This window comes from Schistocerca cancellata, chromosome 2, assembly GCF_023864275.1.
Source record: "Schistocerca cancellata isolate TAMUIC-IGC-003103 chromosome 2, iqSchCanc2.1, whole genome shotgun sequence".
Classification (NCBI taxonomy): Eukaryota; Metazoa; Arthropoda; class Insecta; order Orthoptera; family Acrididae; genus Schistocerca; species Schistocerca cancellata.
In genome coordinates, this window is record NC_064627.1 from 188335302 (window position 1) to 188357648 (window position 22347).

The 22347-nt window shown below is 45.1% G+C and overlaps 1 protein-coding gene across 1 annotated transcript in view; it reads right to left on the minus strand.

Annotated features, from left to right (window-relative positions):
- The window catches only part of LOC126144361 (transmembrane protein 181), a 233961-nt gene extending 211882 nt beyond the window's left edge, over nt 1–22079 (minus strand). Inside the window, exon 1 of the mRNA XM_049915486.1 lies at nt 21938–22079. The gene's annotated coding sequence lies outside the window, so the exon portion shown is untranslated. The remainder of the gene's footprint in view (nt 1–21937) is intronic.
- Nucleotides 22080–22347: the final 268 nt, after the last annotated feature.

Sequence of the window (22347 nt, forward strand, 5' to 3'; positions counted from 1 at the left end):
ATTGTTAAACAGCGATCTTGTCGAACAAGTTTACTGATTTTTTCAATGTTTGCATCAGTTTTTGCTGACAATGGTCTGCCAGTGCGAGTGTCATCACTGGTGTCTTCGCGGCCATCTTTAAATCGTTTCAACCACTCAAACACTTGTGTTCGCGATACACAATCATCGCCGTACACTTGTTGTAACATTACAAACGTTTCACTTGCAGATTTTCCTAGTTTGAAACAAAATTTGATGTTAACACGCTGTTCTTTCTGTACACTCAACATTTTCCGACGCACAGACAAAACGTCAACTACTTAAAACAGATGCCACAGGCAGACTGAGTGCAGGAGGCAGATGAAACTCGAGCAGTAGGCGGAGCGAGAGTCACGTGACAGGCCACGCGACTTTCAGCCTTATTGCATTCGTTTTATTGTTTCACCAGTACTAGTCCGGTTTTTTTCTAGCCACACCTCGTAGACCATCATTCACAGTCACTTAGGCCTTACTAAGAGATGCGCCCGTTGGGTGCCACATTCCCTGACAGAAAGCCAAAAGGAGGCGAGAGTGGACTGGTGTCATTTCATGCTCGAAAAATTCAATGGAAGAAAGTCCCAAGACACCAACAATATCGTCACAGGTGATGAAACGTAGGTCTACCATTATGACCCTGAAACGAAGAGACAGTCTTCTGTGTGGTGCTTTCCAGGGGAGGAACCACCCACAAAAGCTCGACGAAGTCGGAGCTCTGGAAAAAAGATGGTGGCAAGTTTTTCCACAAAGATCGGGCATCTCACTTCTGTGATCTTAAGACTCCTGTGATCTTAAGACACACGTCGTACAGTCAATGCTGAATGGTACATGAACGATTGTCTTCCAAAAGTCATCGCCACATGGAAGTCACAGCATCCAAAGTCCAAGAATGGGCATCTTCTGCTGCATTACGACAATGCATCTGCACACAGGACTTTCTGAAGAAGGAAAAAGTGCGTGTTACCCCATCCCCCCTATTGACCTGACCTGTCCCCCTGTGACTTCTTTCTGTTCCCTAAGACTAAGGAAAAAATTCGAAGGCAGTGGTTTTCATCAGATGAAGAGGCCATTGCAGCGTACGAGACTGCACTAAGTCACATCCCAAAAGAAGCTTGGACTGACACATTTTCTAAGTGGTTTCAGAGAATGGAAGAATGTATACATGCTAATGGAGAGTATTTTGAAAAGTTGTAAACGTTTTTTTGCAAATAAATTTTTTTTCACACATTCTGCTAAAAACTTTCGGCATAGCCCTCGTAGATGCTCACTGAACAGCCAGCTACGCAGCTCATTAACGCATCAGCGTCCATTGCTGAATCAGGAGGGTAGCAAGTTGCATATCTAGGACTGTCCGCTTTTATAGTTCACTTCTTCAATTACCCTTGCTAGGGTGGCTAGAATTTGTGCATGCTGTGTGCGGACACCGCAGTTTGCGAACAGCTGACTGTGCTTTTGGCTACGGTCAGTCACCTTCAGGCTGTGACGTCGGCTTGTAGCTGTGGCGGAGAACCTGGCGCGCCGCATGAGACACCTCAGTTGTCACTTGGTTTGTCCTCGGGCTCTGCTCCCGAGACACCTTCTAGTGCACCCAGCGCACTGGATCCACTCTCACAGCATGGTGAGTGGCGGGTGGTAACGCGTTCGCTTCACTCGAGGCGGAGAGCCACTGTGGAGACTGGTCGCCTGGCATCGCTCATTGACCCAGTGACTGGACAGGTGACCGCTCCTTCAGCAGGCCCGAGCAGGCACACGGGGGGAGGGGTTTACTAGTTACTGGGAGCTCCAATGTTAGGAGCGTTACGGAGCGTCTTACGCAGATATCGTTAAGGACTGTAACGAAAGCCAATGTGCACTCGGTATGTCTGCCGCGGGGCCTCATCCGAGATGTGGAGGAAGTCTTGCCTGTGGCTATCGAGCGTTCAGGGCGCAGTCGTCTGCATCTCGTGGCTCCAGCAACGGCGATCACATGGGTTCTGAGGCGATCCTCAGTTCGCACAGGCAGCTGGTGGAAGTGGTGAAGACTGCTGGCGCCGCGCGCGGGGTGCAAGTAGAGCTCGCAATTTGCAGCATCGTTCTCAGAGTTGATCAGGGCCCTTTGGTTAGGAGCCCAGTTGACGGACTCAGTCAACGGCTTCGTCGACTCTGTGACGGTCTTGGCTGCAGATTTATAGACCTGCCTTATCGTGTGGGAATTTGTAGGACTTCCCTTGATAGGTCAGTGATGCATTACACTAAGGAAGCAGCAACTCGGGTAACAGAATACTTGTGGATTGAACGTCACTAGTTTGAGGTCTTCTAAAGAGCACTCGCCAGTCGATATGCAGCAAGGGAAGTCAAACGGCGTTCAGAATAAAGACGCTTCAACTGCCACATTTTTATCAGTAAACTGTTGAAGTATTCGTAATAAAGTTCCCGAATTTACTGCCCTCCAGGAAAATTCTCGCTCTGAAATTATTCTTGGGGCCGAGAGCTAGCTGAAACCCGAAGTGGAAAGCTCTGAGATATTTAGCAAGTCGTAGAACGTCTATCAGAAAGACATATTAGAGGCCATAGGAGGGGGAAGTGTTCAGTGCAGTTGAAAAAAAAAATTGTCTCTATTGAGGTCGAAAGTGAGTGTGACAGTGAAGTCATCTGATCGCTTATAACAGGTGTAGATGAAGCCAAGTTAATTGTAGGATGTTTTTACTGGAGTCACTCACAGAAACTCTACAGTCAACAGCGCGTAAATACTTAGATCATGCAATACTGGTTGGAGACGACTTTAGCCTGCCGAGTACGGAATGGGATATCTATGGATTCTTTTGAACACGTTTTCTGAAAATTGTCTTGAGCAGCTAGCTCGGCACCGCACACACACTGCAAGTACAGGGTGTCCGAAAAGTCTTTCCCTGATTACATAAATTGATAACTCAGGCTAGGAGTAAGATACAAATATGAAACTTGTGTCGAGTTGTTTACAACTATCAAAGTTTTTTTTCTGTTTTAGGTTCGCAGTACGTAAGTAGTGGATGAGGTGCAGTGTCCAAGAAGCCATGTTAAACAATCAGGAGAAGGCACAGTGTGTCCTGTGGTACCATAAGCCTTTATCACCAATCACAGTGCAGAGACACTTCCAGACAACATTTGGAAGGAATCAACCTGATGTCAAGAGCATTAAAGCCTGGTATGAAAAGTTCAAGAACACAGGATCGGTTGCTGACCCTCCGAGGTCTGGTCGACCAAGAGCCTCAGCAGACAGGGTGGAAGCTGTAAGGCAGTCTTTTCTGCGAAGTCCGAAGAAATCGGTGAGCAGGGCCTCACGTGACTTACAGATGCCAAAAAGCTCTCTCCATGACGTTTTACACAAACGTTTATTGTTTCGTGCATACAAAGTGCAAATCGTTCAGGCCTTGTTGCCCAATGACAGTACACATCGATATGACTTTGCGGTCGAAATGCTATCACGTATTGAGGACGATGATGGTTATCTCAGACGAATTGCCTTTTCCGACGAAGCGACCTTTTTTGTCAGTGGAGTAGTGAATCGTCATAATGTGCGCATTTGGGGTTCACAACCCTCTGGCGAGGTCATGGAGTGCACCAGAGGCAGTCCAAAGGTGAATGTTTCGTGCGCGCTATTGCACGATCGAATTATCGGGCCAATCTTCTTCGCTGAGGCTACCATCACATCTGCAGTGTATCTGGACATGTTGCAACTGTATGCTGTTCCTCAGCTGCTTCAGTATCACCCGGATGTCTTGTTTCAGCAAGACGGTGCACTACCTCATTGGGGTTTGGACATCCGTGCCTATCTCGATATGACCTTTCCTGGGCGATGGGTTGGTCGTGATGGGCCAACGGTTTGGCCTCCACTCTCTCCTGACATAACCCCATTAGACTTCATTTTATGGGGTTATGTCAAGGACGAGGTCTACCGAACACGTGTACCAGATCTTGAAACCCTGCGGCAACGGATAACCACAGTCGTTGAATCGATCGCTCCAGTGATGTTGGTTAATGTGTGGACGGAAATTGAATATCGCCTGGATGTGCTACGTGCTACCAAGGGTGCTCATGTGGAAGTTTACTGATGTGTGAAAAAAACTTTGATAGTTAGTAAACAATTAGACACCAGTTTCATATTTGTATCTTACTTCTAGCCTGAGTTATCAATTTATGTAATCAGGGAAAGACTTTTCGGACACCCTGTATCTTAGACCTTGTAGCTACAAATCGGCTGGACCTTACCGACGATGTCAGTACAGAAACGAGGATTAGCGGTCATGATGTCATAATAGCAACTATGATTACGAAAGTTAATAAATCAGTCAAGAAGGCCAGGAGAGTGTTTCTGCTAGAAAGAGCGGATAAGCAGCTATTAACATCTCACATAGACAATGAATTGGCATCATTTAGTTCCAGTAAGTTGGATGTAGAGGAATTATGGGCAAAGTTTAAGCAGATTGTAAATCGTGACCTTGGGAGTTATGTGCCTAGAAAGTGATTAAGGACGAAAAAGACCAATCATGGTTTAATAAGGAAATTCGGCGGATGCTGAGGAAATTTGGAAATTTGTGGTAAGTTCCTGTAGGACCAAACTGCTGGAGGTCATCGGTCTCTAGGCTTACACACTACTTAATCTAACTGAAACTAACTTACGCTTAGGACAATACCAACACCCGTACTCGAGGGAGGACTCGAACCTCCGACGGGGGGGAGCCGCGCGAACCGTGGCAAGGCGCCCTAGACCGCATGGCTACCCCGCGCGGCGATGCTGAGGAAGCAGAGGCTGTTGCACTCTCAGTTCAAAAGGGAATGCATATATGACGACAAGCGAAAGTTAGTACAGATTCGTGCGTCTGTGAAAAGGTCCAAGCGCGAAGTATACAACAACCAGCACCGTCACACGTTAGCGAAAGATCTGGCAGAGAACCCAAGAAAATTCTGGTCTTACGTAAAATCGCTAAGCGGGTCTAAGGCTTCCATTCAGTCCCTTGTTCACTAGTCTGATGTGGCAGTTGAAGATAGCAAAACGAAAGCTGAAGTTTTAAATTTCACCTTGAAGAAATCGTTTACACAGGAGAATCGTACAAACGTACCGTCATTTGACCATAGCATAGACTCCCGCATGGACGACGTAGTAATAACCATACCTGGCGCAGAGAACAACTGAAAGATCTGAAGGCAAATATATCACCAGGTCCGGATGGAACCCCAGTTCGATTTTACAAAGACTACTCTACGGCAACAGCCCCTTACCTAGCTTGCACTTATCGTGAATATCTCTCCCAGGCAAAGTCCCAAGCGACTGTAAAAAAGCACAGGGGATTCCAGTATATCAACGAAGTAAAAGAACGGACCCGCAAAATTACAGACCAATATCCCCAACTTTTGTTTGCTGCAGAATCCTAGAACATAGTCTCAGTTCGAATATATTAAACTTTCTTGAGACTGAGAGGCTTATGTCCACGAATCAGCGTGGTTTTAGAAAGCATCGCTCGTGCGAAAACTACGGATGAAGGGCAACAGACAGATTCCATATTTCTAGATTTCCGGAAAGCTTTTGACACGGTGCCCCATTGCAGGCTGTTAACGAAGGTACGAGCATGTGAAATAAGTTCACAGATATGTGAGTGGCTCGAAGACTTCTTAAATAATAGAACGCAGTATGTTGTCTTCGACGGCGAGTGTTCATCAGAGACAAGGGTATCTTGAGGAGTCCCCCAGGGAAGTGTGGTAGGGCCTCTGTTGTTCTCTATATACATATATGATTCGGCAGACAGGAGGGCAGTAGTCTGCTGTTGTTTGCTGATGAAGCCGTGGTGTACGGTAGCTTATCGAAGGTTCGAATGGCTCTGAGCACTATGGGACTTAACATCTGAGGCCATCAGTCCCCTAGAACTTAGAACTTAGAACTAACTAACCTAAGGACATCCCAAACATCCATCCCGAGGCAGGATTCGAACCTGCGATCGTAGCAGTCGCGCGGTTCTGGACTGAAGCGCCTAGAACCGCTAGGCCACCGCGGCCGGCAGTTATCGAAGTTGTGTGACTATAGGGAGATACAAGACGACTTGGAGAAAATTTCCAGTTCGTGTGACAAATGGCAGCTAGCCCTAAATGTGGAAAAACTGTAAGTTAATGCGGATTAGTAGGAAGATCAAAACTGGAAATTTGTGGTAAGGTCTTATGGGACCAAACTGTTGAGGTCATCGGTCCCTAAGCTTACGCACTACTTAAGCTAACTTAAACTACCTTACGCTAAGGACAAAACACACACCCATGCTCAAGGGAGGACTCGAACCTCCAACGGGGGGAGCCGCGCGGTCCGTGACAATGCACCCTAGACCACGCGGCTACCCCGCGCGGCCTAGGAAGATCAAACCTGTAATGTTCGGATAGAATATTACTAGCGTCAAGCTTCACACAGTCAAGTCGTTTAAATATCTGGGCATAAACATGCAAAGCGATATGATGTGGAACGAGCATGTGACAAGTGTGGTAGGGAAAGCGATTGATCGACCGGTTTATTGAGAGAATTTTAGAAAAGAGCCTTCAACTGTAAATGAGAGCGCATATAGGATGCTGATGCGACTTATCCTTGAGTACTGCTCGAGTGTTTGGGATCCGTGCCTGGTCTGATTGAAGAAGGACATCGAAGCAATTCAGAGGCGGGCTGCTAGATTTGTTACCGGTAGTTTCGAACAACTCGTAAGTGTTACGGAGGTGCTTCGGGAACTCAAATTGGAATCCCTGGAGGGAAGGCGACGTTCTTTTCGAGAAACACTATTGAGAGAATTTAGAGGATCGGCATGTGAAGCTGGCTGTCGAACAATTCTACTGCCGCCAACATACATTGCGCGTAAGGAGCACGAAGATAAGATACGAGAAATTAGGGCTCATACGGAGGCATACAGACAGACGTTTTCCCCTCATTCTACACTCCTGGAAATTGAAATAAGAACACCGTGAATTCATTGTCCCAGGAAGGGGAAACTTTATTGACACATTCCTGGGGTCAGATACATCACATGATCACACTGACAGAACCACAGGCACATAGACACAGGCAACAGAGCAAGCACAATGTCGGCACTAGTACAGTGTATATCCACCTTTCGCAGCAATGCAGGCTGCTATTCTCCCATGGAGACGATCGTAGAGATGCTGGATGTAGTCCTGTGGAACGGCTTGCCATGCCATTTCCACCTGGCGCCTCAGTTGGACCAGCGTTCGTGCTGGACGTGCAGACCGCGTGAGACGACGCTTCATCCAGTCCCAAACATGCTCAATGGGGGACAGATCCGGAGATCTTGCTGGCCAGGGTAGTTGACTTACACCTTCTAGAGCACGTTGGGTGGCACGGGATACATGCGGACGTGCATTGTACTGTTGGAACAGCAAGTTCCCTTGCCGGTCTAGGAATGGTAGAACGATGGGTTCGATGACGGTTTGGATGTACCGTGCACTATTCAGTGTCCCCTCGACGATCACCAGTGGTGTACGGCCAGTGTAGGAGATCGCTCCCCACACCATGATGCCGGGTGTTGGCCCTGTGTGCCTCTGTCGTATGCAGTCCTGATTGTGGCGCTCACCTGCACGGCGCCAAACACGCATACGACCATCATTGGCACCAAGGCAGAAGCGACTCTCATCGCTGAAGACGACATGTCTCCATTCGTCCCTCCATTCACGCCTGTCGCGACGCCACTGGAGGCGGGCTGCACGATGTTGGGGCTTGAGCGGAAGACGGCCTAACGGTGTGCGGGACCGTAGCCCAGCTTCATGGAGACGGTTGCGAATGGTCCTCGCCGATACCCCAGGAGCAACAGTGTCCCTAATTTGCTGGGAAGTGGCGGTGCGGTCCCCTACGGCACTGCGTAGGATCCTACGGTCTTGGCGTGCATCCGTGCGTCGCTGCGGTCCGGTCCCAGGTCGACGGGCACGTGCACCTTCCGCCGACCACTGGCGACAACATCGATGTACTGTGGAGACCTCACGCCCCACGTGTTGAGCAATTCGGCGGTACGTCCACCCGGCCTCCCGCATGCCCACTATACGCCCTCGCTCAAAGTCCGTCAACTGCACATACGGTTCACGTCCACGCTGTCGCGGCATGCTACCAGTGTTAAAGACTGCGATGGAGCTCCGTATGCCACGGCAAACTGGCTGACACTGACGGCGGCGGTGCACAAATGCTGCGCAGCCAACACCGCGGTTCCTGGTGTGTCCGCTGTGCCGTGCGTGTGATCATTGCTTGTACAGCCCTCTCGCAGTGTCCGGAGCAAGTATGGTGGGTCTCACACACCGGTGTCAATGTGTTCTTTTTTCCATTTCCAGGAGTGTATTTGCGAGTGGAACAGGAAATAAAATGATAAGCAGTGGTAGAGAGTACCTTTTGTGTTGGCTGAAGAGCCAACACCGTTTTACGAGGGGAGGCCGAAATGCACGTGTTTTAGCTCACGCAGGCTGGCGTGAGGAGGGAAGAACTATACTGACGTGAGGTCTGGAACATGACAAGGAATGAGAATTCAGAAAGCGGACGTAATTAGTTTGATACTTAACTTTAATCCATTAATGATGAACGTCGCTCTCCACGGTACATGATTCACAATATTATCTGTTCAGAATACATTCTTGAAGTAATTATAGTAACTGAATATGGCGCCTTGCTAGGTCGTGGCAAATGACGTAGCTGAAGGCTATGCTAAACTGTCGTCTCTGCAAATGAGAGCGTATGTAGACAGTGAACCATCGCTAGCAAAGTCGGCTGTACAACTGGGGCGAGTGCTAGGGAGTCTCTCTAGACTAGACCTACCGTGTGGCGGCGCTCGGTCTGCAATCACTGATAGTGGCGACACGCGGGTCCGACGTATACTAACGGACCGCGGCCGATTTAAAGGCTACCACCTAGCAAGTGTGACGTCTGGCGGCGACACCACAGTACCCTCCGCAACGTACCGTACGGTGGCTTGCGGAGTATCGATGCAGATGTAGAAACAAGGATGGATATAATTATTGTGGATGACGACGCGCCATGACACAGGGCACAATTGTTTGCGATTGATTTGGAGAACATTCCAGACAATTTAAGCGAGTGATTTGGCCACACAGATCGTCCGACACGGTTACCATCGAGCAGTTATGGGACATAATCGATAGATTAGTTCGTGCCCAAGATCCCGCACCGGCAACACTTTCGCAATTATGGACGGCTGCAGAGGCAGCGTGGCTCAACATTTCTGCAGGGGACTTCAGACGTCCGTGCCACGTCGAGCTGTTGCACTACACCGGGCAAAAAGAGGACCGACACGATATTTGGAGGTATACTATGACTTTGTCACGTCAGTGTAGACGTGCCATGACATCGTCCTTTCTGAATCTTGGTTTTATGTATAATTAATTTAATTTGTGGTAAGGTCAGAAGGATGTAGGTTGCAGTAGGTACTGGGAGATGAAGAAGCTTGCACAAGATAGATTAGCATGGAGAGCTGCATCAAACCAGTCTCAGGACTGAAGACCACAACAACAACAACAACAACAAGGTCTTATGGGACCAAACTGCTGAGGTCATCGGTCGCTAAGCCTACACACTATCTAATCTAACTTAAACTAACTTACGCTATGAACAATACACACACCCACGCCCGAGGGATAGCTCGAACGTCCGACGGGGCGAGCCGCACGGATCGTGACAAGGCGCCTGAGTCCGCGCGGCTACCCCGCGCGTCTTTTATGTACAGGGCTATTACAAATGATTGAAGCGATTTCATAAATTCACTGTAGCTCCATTCATTGACATATGGTCACGACACACTACAGATACGTAGAAAAACTCATAAAGTTTTGTTCGGCTGAAGCCGCACTAGGTTTCTGCCGCCAGAGCGCTCGAGAGCGCAGTGAGACAAAATGGCGACAGGAGCCGAGAAAGCGTATGTCGTGCTTGAAATGCACTCACATCAGTCAGTCATAACAGTGCAACAACACTTCAGGACGAAGTTCAACAAAGATCCACCAACTGCTAACTCCATTCGGCGATGGTATGCGCAGTTTAAAGCTTCTGGATGCCTCTGTAAGGGGAAATCAACGGGTCGGCCTGCAGTGAGCGAAGAAACGGTTGAACGCGTGCGGGCAAGTTTCACGCGTAGCCCGCGGAAAATTGGCTCATGCCACAACTGGAGACCGACAGCGCCGACTTCATCTTTCAACAGGATGGTGCTCCACCGCACTTCCATCATGATGTTCGGCATTTCTTAAACAGGAGATTGGAAAACCGATGGATCGGTCGTGGTGGAGATCATGATCAGCAATTCATGTCATGGCCTCCACGCTCTCCCGACTTAGCCCCATGCGATTTCTTTCTGTGGGGTTATGTGAAAGATTCACTGTTTAAACCTCCTCTACCAAGAAACGTGCCAGAACTGCCGAGCTCGCATCAACGATGCTTTCGTATTCATTGATGGGGACATGCTGCGCCGAGTGTGGGAGGAACTTGATTATCGGCTTGATGTCTGCCGAATCACTAAAGGGGCACATATCGAACATTTGTGAATGCCTAAAAAAACTTTTTGAGTTTTTTTTATGTGTGTGCAAAGCATTTTGAAAATATCTCAAATAACAAAGTTAATGTAGAGCTGTGAAATTGCTTCAATCATCTGTAATAACCCTGTATAGCATCACAATGGACGTATCCGTCCGTGGAGGCTCCGAGTAAAATGAACATAATGCCAGATTGCATTTCTCATCGTCATACATGCCTAGCGCCTGGCATGATGGTATGGGTGCCAAGTGATATGCAATGTAGTACTACTGTGTCAAGGAGAGAACTTGGACAGATAACTATCTTATCTCGTGGTGATGAGATAAGACATACCGGAAGCCTCACTCCCAACCCCTTCATCCCGGCTGAGGCTGACACATGCCCAGTCACGTCTCGGGCACTTGTGCGAAAAAAATTCTTGGGAAAATGAAGTTGGCAAGTGTCCTAGTCAAGCCCATGGCTCTGCGGCGGAAAACCCATCCCATCCTCCCACTTTCTCTTTAGTTCAGCTGCATGAGCCCTTCATTTGTGCAATGTGCACCATAGCGAGAGGAAGAATCATAAGCAGCATAGTTATACTACTTAATTGATTGGCTTGCTGCATAAGTCCGTAGCGTTTCTCCCTAAATTTAATTAAGCAAAACAGATACACATAACAGAGACTTTACTCATCAGAATTTACAGCAGTCTGCCAAAGCTGGGGTAACTTTTCGATTCCGCGACTGTAGAAATCACGTGTATTTTAAGGCGGAGAACTCTGTACCACACATGCGGCTCGTAGTGAAATTGCGTGCTTATGGAATATCGTCTCAGTTATGTGACTGGATCTGTGATTTCCTGTCAGAGAGGTCACAGTTCATTGTAATAGACGGTAAGTCATCGAGTAAAACAGAAGTGATTCCTGGCGTTCCCCAAGGTAGTGTTATAGGCCCTTTGCTGTTCCTTATCTATATAAACGATTTGGGAGACAATCTGATCAGCCGTCTACGCTGTCGTTTATCGACTAATAAAATCATAAGAAGATCAAAACAAACTGCCAAACGATTTAGAAGAAACATCGAAATGGTGCGAAAACTGGCAGTTGACCTTAAATAACGAAAAGTGTGAGGTCATCCACATGAGTACTAAAAGGAACTCGTTAAACTTCGGTTACACGATAAATCAGTCTAATCTAAAAGTCGTAAATTCAACTAAATATCTAGGAATTACAATTACGAACTATTTAAATTGGAAGAAACACATAGAAAATGTTGTGGGGAAGGCTAACCAAAGACTGCGTTTCATTGGCAGGACACTTAGAAAATGTAACAGACCTACTAAGGAGACTGCCTGCACTACGTTTGTCAGTCCTCTTTTAGAATACTGTTGCGCGGTGTGGGCTCCTTACCAGACAGGACTGACTGAGTACATCGAAAAAGTTCAAAGAAAGGCTGCACGTTTTGTATTATCGCGAAATATGGGAGAGAGTGTCACAGAAATGATACAGGATTTGGGATGGACATCATTAAAAGAAAGGCGTTTTTCGTTGCTACGGAATCTTCTCACGAAATTCCAATCACCAACTTTCTCTTCCGAATGCGAAAATATTTTGTTGACACCGACTTACATAGGGAGGAACGATCACAAAGATAAAATAAGGGAAATTAGACCTCGTACGGAAAGGTATAGGTGTTCATTCTTCCCGCGCGCCATACGAGATTCGAATAATAGAGAATTGTGAAGGTGGTTCGATGAACCCTCTGCCAGGCACTTAAATGTGATTTGTAGAGTATCCATGTAGATGGAGATGTAGAGCCGTGTTCGGGGCGCATTTTCGTCTGAAAAGCAAGTTCCTTAAAGATTCTCTCATAGAGAGCGGAAAAGGTGAAAATTGGTGGTCGCAAGTTCAGGTGAATAAGGCGGGTGCAGAAAGACTTCCCAGCCCAATTCCTGTATAGTGTTCTTTGTTAGTCTAGCAGACTGTGGGCGGCCGTAATCATGGAGTAGCATCACCCACGCAGTCTTCCTAGTCGTTATTCTCGGAATGCGTCTGCAAAACTTTTCAGTTTTTGATAATGAACGTCAGCAGTGATGGTTTCACCTCGGGGAAGCAATTCGTAGTACACCACACCGTCCCAGATGCATAACATTGTCTTTTGTGAACGCTCGCAGGTCTTTGTATGGGAACCTGCTGCTTTGTTTGGGCTAACCATTCTTTTCTTTTCCTTATATTAGCATTAAGACACCATTTCTCGTCACACCAGTAACGATTCAGGATGGCGAAGATCGATGTTGTTCACGAGTCAATTCATGATGAAAATAGTTCAAATGGCTCTGAGCACTATGGGACTTAACTTCTGAGGTCATCAGTCCCCTAGAACTTAGAACTACTTAAACCTAACTAACCTAAAGACATCACACACAACCATACCCAAGGCAGGATTCGAACCTGCGACCGTAGCGGTCGCGCGGTTCCAGACTGTAGCGCCTAGAACCGCTCGGCCACTCCGGACGGCTAATTCATGATGAGGAAGCAGAGATGCAGATATGGCCACCCGCTGATTTTTGTGATTTTGGCTGAGAGCACTCATTTTTGGACCTTCCCCATTACATGCAAATGTCGCACGTTGGTGGAATGACCACAGTTCATCACATTTTCCACTTCTCGAGTACATTGACGTGGATTAATGTGTTTAAACGATTTCCGTTTCTTCCTGAACGTGGAGAGTCACTAATGCCAGAACGATCCTCCTTAAAACGAGAAAGCCTATCTTGGTATGATCCCCAAACACGAAGCACATGTTTTTGGCTGCGTACGCTGCTGTCGCCTCTCTATTGAGCTCAGATAGAAGAATGTCGGAAATCTTCCGATTTCTCCTCTTGACATTTACCGTGCGAGGTGGCCAGTGGTTAGCACCCTGGACTTTCATTCGGGAGGAGGACGGGTCCAACCCGCGTCCGGCCATCCTATGTTTTCCGTGATTTCCTTAGACAGCTTCAGGCAAATGGCGGGATGGTTCCTTTGAAAGGGCACGGCGGATTTTCTTTCCTATCCGTACGAGATCCGAGCTTCTGCTCTGTCTCTAATAGCCTCGTTGTCGACAGGATGTTTAACACTAATCTCCTCCTCCTCTGACCTCCTCTTGGCATTCAATTTTCTAGCGTCCACAGCTCCACTCAGTACCTCCAAATGACAAAATAAGAGTATGTAAACTCATATAGCAAGGGAGAACTACAAATAAAATAATGACAACTGATAAATAAACCCATAGTAACCGGAATACAGACACGCAAAACATAAACGCAACGAACACATGCACCAACCTAGTACGAGGTTAAGGCACATAGACATTACGGTGCGCGACCGAATTACTATAATTTAATGTCATCATCGCATATTCTGCAAAATGGTGGTATAATTTGTGGCGTACTATAAAATAATGACGTCATCTCATGGAGCTGATGGGCCGCCTGCAGGGCAAACAGTTTCTCATCAGCTCCGATTTCCTTAGTGTTCTACAATCGTTGCAGCACATGTACCCAACAGAGAAAATAGTCCAGTTTACACATGACCCTGCCGGCCAGTGTGGCCGAGCGGTTCTAAGCGCAACATACTGGAATCGCGCGACCACTACGGTCGCAGGTTCGAATCCTGCCTTGGGCATGGATGTGTGTGATGTCCTTAGGTTAGTTAGGTTTAAGTAGTTCTAAGTTCTAGGGGACTGATGGCCTCAGCAGTTAAGTCCCATAGTGCTCAGAGCCATTTGAAATTTCACACATGACCAACTGTACGTCCTATAGCGGCAGGGGAAGGAGGTGTCATTCTGCTGGGTACCAGAGCACATGGAAATTTGTGAAAATGAAATGCAGGCAAAGTCGCCAAGGAAGCCTACAGGGACACTCAGGGCAAATGCCGGGATGGTTCCTCTGAAAGGGCACGGCCGACTTCCTTCCCAATCCTTCCCTAATCCGATGAGACCGATGACCACGCTGTCTGGTCTCCTTCCCCAAACCAACCAACCAACAAGCCTACAGGGAACGTAACGGTACACGGTGTGCCATTCCCTTGCAGGCTATTATCTCGTTGCTGAGTCGCAGATAAAAGAGTTAGGGGAGGAGTGGCTGGTAGTGACAGACAATAAACTGCGCTTGGTGAAGCAAACTGTCTGGCCGTGGCGGTCCTATTGCCGGTCACTTCGGCGGGATGAAGTGGCTCTGACCCGCCTCCGAATTGGACACTGTCGTCTGACGCATGGCTTTCTAATCGGGTGAGACAACCCTCCAGTCTGTGATACTTGTGGCGTGCAAATTACTGTACGTTACATTTTAACTGAGCGCATTTTATTTTGTAATAAGTGGGCAGAAGCAAATTTAGCTACGGATCTGTCCTCTATTCTAGCTGATGACGGGACAAGTGTGGTCAAGCTTTGAAAATCTGTGACGTGTCTAAACTCTGGCATAAGCTTTTAAGCTACAGATTTTAGTGTCTTGCAGAGCGGCTGGCTCATCCCTTCCATTCCAGTGACCAGCCATCCGAAGGCATCTGCTATTTTCTTTTACTTACTTCCTTTCGCTTTTTCCCTTATCATTGTGTATTACATCTGACGTTATGATACTCGTTGTTTGTGTGTTTGTGTGTGTGTGTGTGTGTGTGTGTGAGTGAGTGAGTGTGTGGGTGTGTGTGTGTGTGAGAGAGAGAGAGAGAGAGAGAGAGAGAGAGAGAGAGAGAGAGAGAGAGAGAGAGTTTGCAAGTTTTTAGGACGTTCTTTATGTCTTTATTTGCAGCCCCGTTGTAATAATTTTGGATCCTTTATTGACACCCATCTCATCGCATTTTTGTACTGGCGCTACAGATCTTCCTATCATGCGCCTTCATCATATCATCACCATCTAAGAACGCTGTAAGCATTGCACAGCGCTGATTGTTTAATTCGGAATACAGCTGAATTCGTTGAAATATCGCGCTGTGCTAATTGTTTGACATATGATATTAGTGTTATTTTGTTTAAATATCACAATGTGCTAACTGTTACAAAGATTTAAAAATCATATGTTTACGTGTACCTTAGAATGAAAGTGCGGGTATTCGGGGAAAAAATCTGAATCCTAGCGCCGAAAAATTAGGTCCGCAAGGAAATTACATTTTTCAACAAGATAACGACCCAAAGCATACGGCTCTAAATACAAGGCTGTGGCTCCTGTACAATACCCCAAAACAATTAAACAACCTTCCTCAGAGCCCAGACATTAATCCTATTACACAGCTTTGGAAAGTACTGGGTGACAGCATCAGGAGAAGACACATTTCTGACACGAGAGACATAAAGGAAGCACTTCCAGATGAATGCCCAGACGACTAGAAGAAGTAATATCTGCAAAGAGAAACCCCACTAAATATTAATTTTTGATTGTAAATAAAAAAATGTGAGTGGACGAATACTTTTTGAAGTAGCCCTTGAACAAATCCTCCATTTTGTCAAATTTGTTATCGCTATGGATGTTATTTATTTCCTTGTCCACCAATAAAAATGACTTAACCAAGGTTCGTTGCGTATGACTGGAAGTTCACATTTTATGTTCTCTTTCTTTCACGTGACATATACTTAGTATTTTTTTAAAAAATTACAGCTGGACGAATACTTTTTGGACTCACTGTAAGTGTGCAGTAAATTTATAAATCTTCCTTCCTTCTGACACTTTCATCCTGAGTGGATACTACACATTCGTAGCATCTTTTGGTATCAGTACATGAATAATAATGTTCCCTTCACGATATCTACATCTACATCTATACTCCACAAACTACCGTGAAGTGCATGGCAGAGGGTACGTCCCATTGTACCAGCTATTAGGGTTTCTTATGTGCCATTCACGTATGGAGCGCGGGAAGAATGATTGTTTGAATGCCTCTGAGCGTGCAGTAATTAATCTAATTCCAGCCTTACAACGTGTGAGCGATACGTAGGAGGTTGTAGTATATCCCTAGAGTAATCATTTAAAGCCGATTCTTGAAACTTTGTTAGTAGACTTTCTCAGGATACTTACGTAAAGGACCCAATGAAACTATGACCGAAAAGAAAGACAAATTAAACGAAAAGATAATTGTTCAACTCAGTTGGATAACGGTGAAACATGGATACTAACATGCGAAGTTAGCAGCATAAATGAGTTAATAGTGTACTATCTCCACGCCTCGAGCCATCACCAACCGTCACAAAGAAATTCGATGCTAAAGACTCTAGCCTACAGAGCTCGTACACTTTCAAACAAGGAGTACCTCGCCGATTAGTGTCCCGAAGGATTGGGTAGTGAAATCATCAAACTGAAAGAATGATGCAGTCAAACTCAAGAATGTCTGTGAAAGAGGTGGAGACTGAGACCGAGGAAGAGAAGTCAAAAATCTCTTACCTATTTTCTGTTGACCAAGTATCTGGAAAGATCGCTAGACTCCTACGGAAACACAGTCTGGCTGTAGTGCAGGATGCGAGTAGGCCTCCACATAATAGCAAAACCCGCAGCACTTAAAAAGAAATATTGCACATAAAATGGAAAAAATTAAACTCGACAGAACACTCGGAAGCTCAATAAAGCAATCGCTCCGAGGAAATCTGAAGTGTAGGAAAGGGGTTCTCTAGAACCTACCGTACTATCCTATCAGAAAGGAGTTATATCTCTAATTTCAGAGGCAAACATTTATAAATATCACAAAGAATTGGGCAGAAATGCAAAGGGACTGGATGAAAATCGCATTCCAAAATCAGTTGTGCAACCTCTAGAAAGACGCAGCGTGGCACATTCTAGAAACGGCTGTTCTGTTAAACCAGGACAAGCCATAATTACGTAGGCTTCCACAGCCACCGTCAATTTCATTAAAATCCTTCTGTTAGTACAGGCGCATACACTTATATGAGTAAAATGGGTAAACGATAAAATACTCAAATTCTACTGGTGTAACATGACCGAACGGTGGATATGTATTTTTTTTTTTTTTGTTTACGCATTTTAAGATGACGCAGGATCTTAATCGAAGTATCTCGGCCCACGCGACCTCCTCCATGACAGTCAACATGGATCCCGAAAACAACAGTCGTGCAAAACCGAACTTGGACTTTTCTCACATGAAATCCTGAAATCCGTGGATCAAGGCAGTCAGGTGGAGGCTTTTTTTGACTCCAAAAAACATCTGACTCTGTACGCGCCAACGGTTCGCTTATTGACACAAGTGTAGTTATATGCGGCATCAAACAATCCGTGTAACTGGATTGCGGACTTCTTGGTTGGGAGTTCGCAGCCTTCCATTTGGAATGGAATGTCGCCAACAGAAGTGGAAGCAGCTTCAGACATGCCACAGGTAAGCGTGTGGGGACCATTGAGGTTCGAATTGTGTGTCAGTGACCTGACAGACAATATCAATTGGAAATTCAGGATATCTGCGGATGGGGCAGTTATTTGTGATGTACTGTCTGAAATAAGCCGCACCGACATCCAATCGGATCTTGATGAGATTTCAAAGTGAAGTAAAGATTGGCAAGTTGTTTTTCATGTAAAAAAATGTAAGATTGTGCACTTCACAAATTCTGGAAAATACTAGCTAATGGTTCCGACATCAGTGAGCCAGTATTGGAACTCGTCGACTCATGCATGTACCTAGCTGTGTTGTTGTTGTGGTCTTCAGTCCTGAGACTGGTTTGATGCAGCTCTCCATGTTACTCTATCCTGTGCAAGATTTTTCATCTCCCAGTACCTACTGCAACCAACATCCTTCTGAATCTGCTTAGTGTATTCATCTTTTGGTCTCCCTCTACGATTTTTAACCCTCCACGCTGCCCTCCAATACTCAATTGGTGATCCCTTGATGCCTCAGAACATGTCCTACCAACCGATCCCTTCTTTTAGTCAAGTTGTGCCACTAACTCCTCTTCTCCCCAATCCTATTCAATACCTCCTCATTAGTTATGTGATCTACCCATCTAATCTTCAGCATTCTTCTGTAGCACCACATTTCGAAAGCTTCTATTCTCTTCTTATCCAAACTATTTATCGTCCATGTTTCACTTCCACACATGGCTACACTCCATACAAATACTTTCAGAAATGACTTCTTGACACTTAAATCTATACTCGATGTTAACAAATTTCTCTTCTTCAGAAACGATTTCCTTGCCATTGCCAGTCTACATTTTATATCCTCTCTACTTCGACCATCATCAGTTATTTTGATCCTCAAATAGCAAAACTCCTTTACTACTTTAAGTGTCTCATTTCCTAATCTAATTCCCTCAGCATCACCTGATTTAATTAGACAACATTCCATTATCCTAGTTTTGCTTTTGTTGATGTTCATCTTATAGCCTCCTTTCAAGACACTGTCCACTCCGTTCAACTGCTCTTCCAAGTCCTTTGCTGTCTCTGACAGAATTACAATGTCATCGGCGAACCTCAAAGTTTTTATTTCTTCTCCATGGATTTTAATACCTGCTCCGAATTTTTCTTTTGTTTCCTGTACCTAGGTGTAAAATTTGTAAATTTGTAGAGATATGAACACTGGATGATCTCATCGGCTCACTCGCATGTCAGATAAGTGGCAGCCTTTGGATATGGAGAAAGAATTTCTTTTTTCGTATTCTTCTGCTGCCAAAGGATAAGTCTGATATTATTCTCGAATAATCGTGGACAACTTTCTAAGTTACATAGTGATAAACCCAGAAATGCGCAGTTAAAGCTTAATTTTCACAACATAAACAAATTTTTACTCTTCTATCAACAAAACAGGTTTTTACCGGTTAAATCATTGTACAAATTGTCGTAGAACACGAGCTGTAGTCATTAGGCCGCGCGGGATTAGCCGAGCGGTCTATGGCGCTGCAGTCATGGACTGTGCGGCTGATCCCGGCGGAGGTTCGAGTCCTCTCTCTGGCATGGGTGTGTGTGTGTTTGTACTTAGGTTACTTTAGGTTACGTAGTGTGTAAGCTTAGGGACTGATGACCTTAGCAGTTAAGTCCCATAAGATTTCACACACATTTTTTTCTGTAGTCATTAAAAAGGATGTGCACATACATCTCTGGCTCACTAATGAGTAAAAAAACTGCTCATGGATGATTATTAACACAGAAATATGCTAGATGCGAAGCACGCAAATACATAATTAAAAATGATTGACTATTAGGTTATTAATTTTTTATGCCTGTTCAGTTGTGCAGCTTTCGATCTTTACATCGCAGTTCGTGATTTATTTTGGTGTTTGGCTATCACATTTTTCACATGCCTGAAGCTGAAGTAGTTTACTATAATAGTTCGTTCGAATAATTTTGCCGGCCGGGGTGGCCGAGCGCTTCTAAGCGCTGCAGTCTGCAACCGCGCGACCGATACGGTCGCAGGTTCGAATCCTGCCTCGGGCATGGATGTGTGTGGTGTCCTTAGGTTAGTTAGGTTTAAGTAGTTCTAAGTTCTGGGGGACTGATGACCTCAGAAGTTAAGTCCCATAGTGCCCAGAGCCATTTGAGCCTTTTTTTTAAATAATTTTCGTTTTACAATGCTGCAGAGCTGTTTCAAGTTAAAACTAAGCATAAAAGTTATTCTACATCAGCGACGATTCTCGGCATTCAAATGGCACGTTATGTCGTGTTACTGTGCTTCTGTCACACGAAACAACGGTTTGTTGTCGGTGAACTTATTAGAAAAGTTAGGAAGATGCATTCACTGAATTTTAAATGTAACACCGAACAGATAAAGTACTACATTCTACCATAATACTTCTCCTCGCTTACTGCGTATATGTTTATTTGCAGACCCCTAGTAGGTTATCTCTGAACATTCCACATTTTTCGTCCCTGTTCCTTCGACTGAAAACAGTCTTTTTTACGTATAGTTCAATTACGTTCTACTTTATATGCGGCAGACGTAGCAAGTACATCAAAACAAATAGTGAAAGTAAATAAACAATGTCTTTCGTCATGCTACATCTCCTATCAAATGCCACATTTCGACATAGCGTTACATAACAGACTTAATGTTAAGAAAAATGTCGAATTTCAAGCTCAAAATCTGATATATTGTCAGCTACAGTGATAAATTGAATCATTCATTACAAATGAAGAGATGACGACAATGAGTTGTTAGCGAATTTTCAGTAAATCAACACAAAAGAAGTTGAAATACAATTCTCTCCGTAAGTCAGCCGTTTTCTTATTTTGCATGCATTGCAATCCGCTAGTCGTTTACTCTTCGCGGAAAAATAGCAACACCTGATTCTATTTGAAAATTATAGATATAAACAGGATTTCGCATCACTATTTTAATGACTGTAACAACTCTCTAACCACATACGATATTAAGTGCGATCCTATCAAATACTGTTATCAAAAAGTAATTTCGATTCTGGGCAACATCTCTCCATGTCATCAACAAAAATACGCCAATCGCCCACAACGTCATAGTTTTGCTGTGGAATATCTCAGTCGCTGAAGAAAACACAAACAAAAACCTTAAATGGCAGACACACGAGACGTAGTAATATCTTTCAACTATGTTCTGAATTAATGAGGAAACACCAGCACTACGAACTTTCAATTAAAATTCGTAGAACGTTGCAGCAAATTACACTTTGTATGATGTTTGTAATTATGCGTGTTATCATTGCAGATCTCAACGATAGTCTAATAGTTTACCAGACCAGTTCTCACTTACATTACTGACAGTCTTTTTTCTCATTGTCAATAATGATTAAGATACAACGCGGTTTCATTTATTTTGCCTATTTCAAGCTGTAATTTTACGTCAACGCGTGTCTATTCAAAACCAAAATGGCATCAATTAAATTAATAGTAAGTAACATAGGAATACTGAAAAAGAATCGCAACCATGTAAAATAAAAGATAATAACAATATTTTGTGAAACAAGTTTTTGATTCATTTTCATTTATTAAAATAGATCGCATTTATCTTTCAGTTTCATAACTGGTTTTTAGGCGTGCGACTTATGAGCCCTTTTCAGATAATAAACTAGGGTCCACAAATCACAGAGAAACAATGACATCCAGAGATATTTGTGCACACACAATTCTCAGAATTGTCAGTTGCAACCGGAACAGGTGTTTCATTGTACACAGACAACACATATATGCGACTATTGTTCAGAAATTACTACCCTTCTTATTTTGTTTGTGCTTTATTGTACCTACAACTTTATTAAGTTTTTCAAACGCTGCTTCTGCAGTGACGCAATGCACTGAAACTATTATTGCACAGGTGGCACATTTTAATATTATGTCACCAAAAATTCGTAACCTCTGCGGGTACCTAAATGTAGGTTGTGTTTCTGGACGTATAAGTGGACTTGTTCACCCCGGATGCCAAGAAACGAGGTGAAAGCGTGGATCCCGAGCCCAATTTTACCGGAGGCCCATTTAACTACCTTCACTAACCTCTTTCAGCTGGTTAAAGCTATCTTCCGCGGAGACCCATGGACGGCATGAAGCTCGTTTCGTGCGAAACCCGTCGGATGCGATGATCCGCTACGTCGACCTGACGACGAGCGTGCAAACTCGTACACACGCAGTGAACTAGGTCGCCAGGCGTAAAGCTATCCCGTGGTGCGGTGGCGGTGGCGAAGTGGCCAAGGGGAGGGGGCTGTTGTCATGGCAGCCAGTTATTGATCTGCGTCTGGCGTGCAGCCGTCCACAATCGCCGCTTCGGGCGTTATCTTGACGTTGTCTGTCGTGTGACGTCCTCGCTGACCACACGGCGTTTACTGGATTATGCGTGCAATAAACGTGCGACTTATGAGCCCTTTTCAGATAATAAACTAGGGTCCACAAATCACAGAGAAACAATG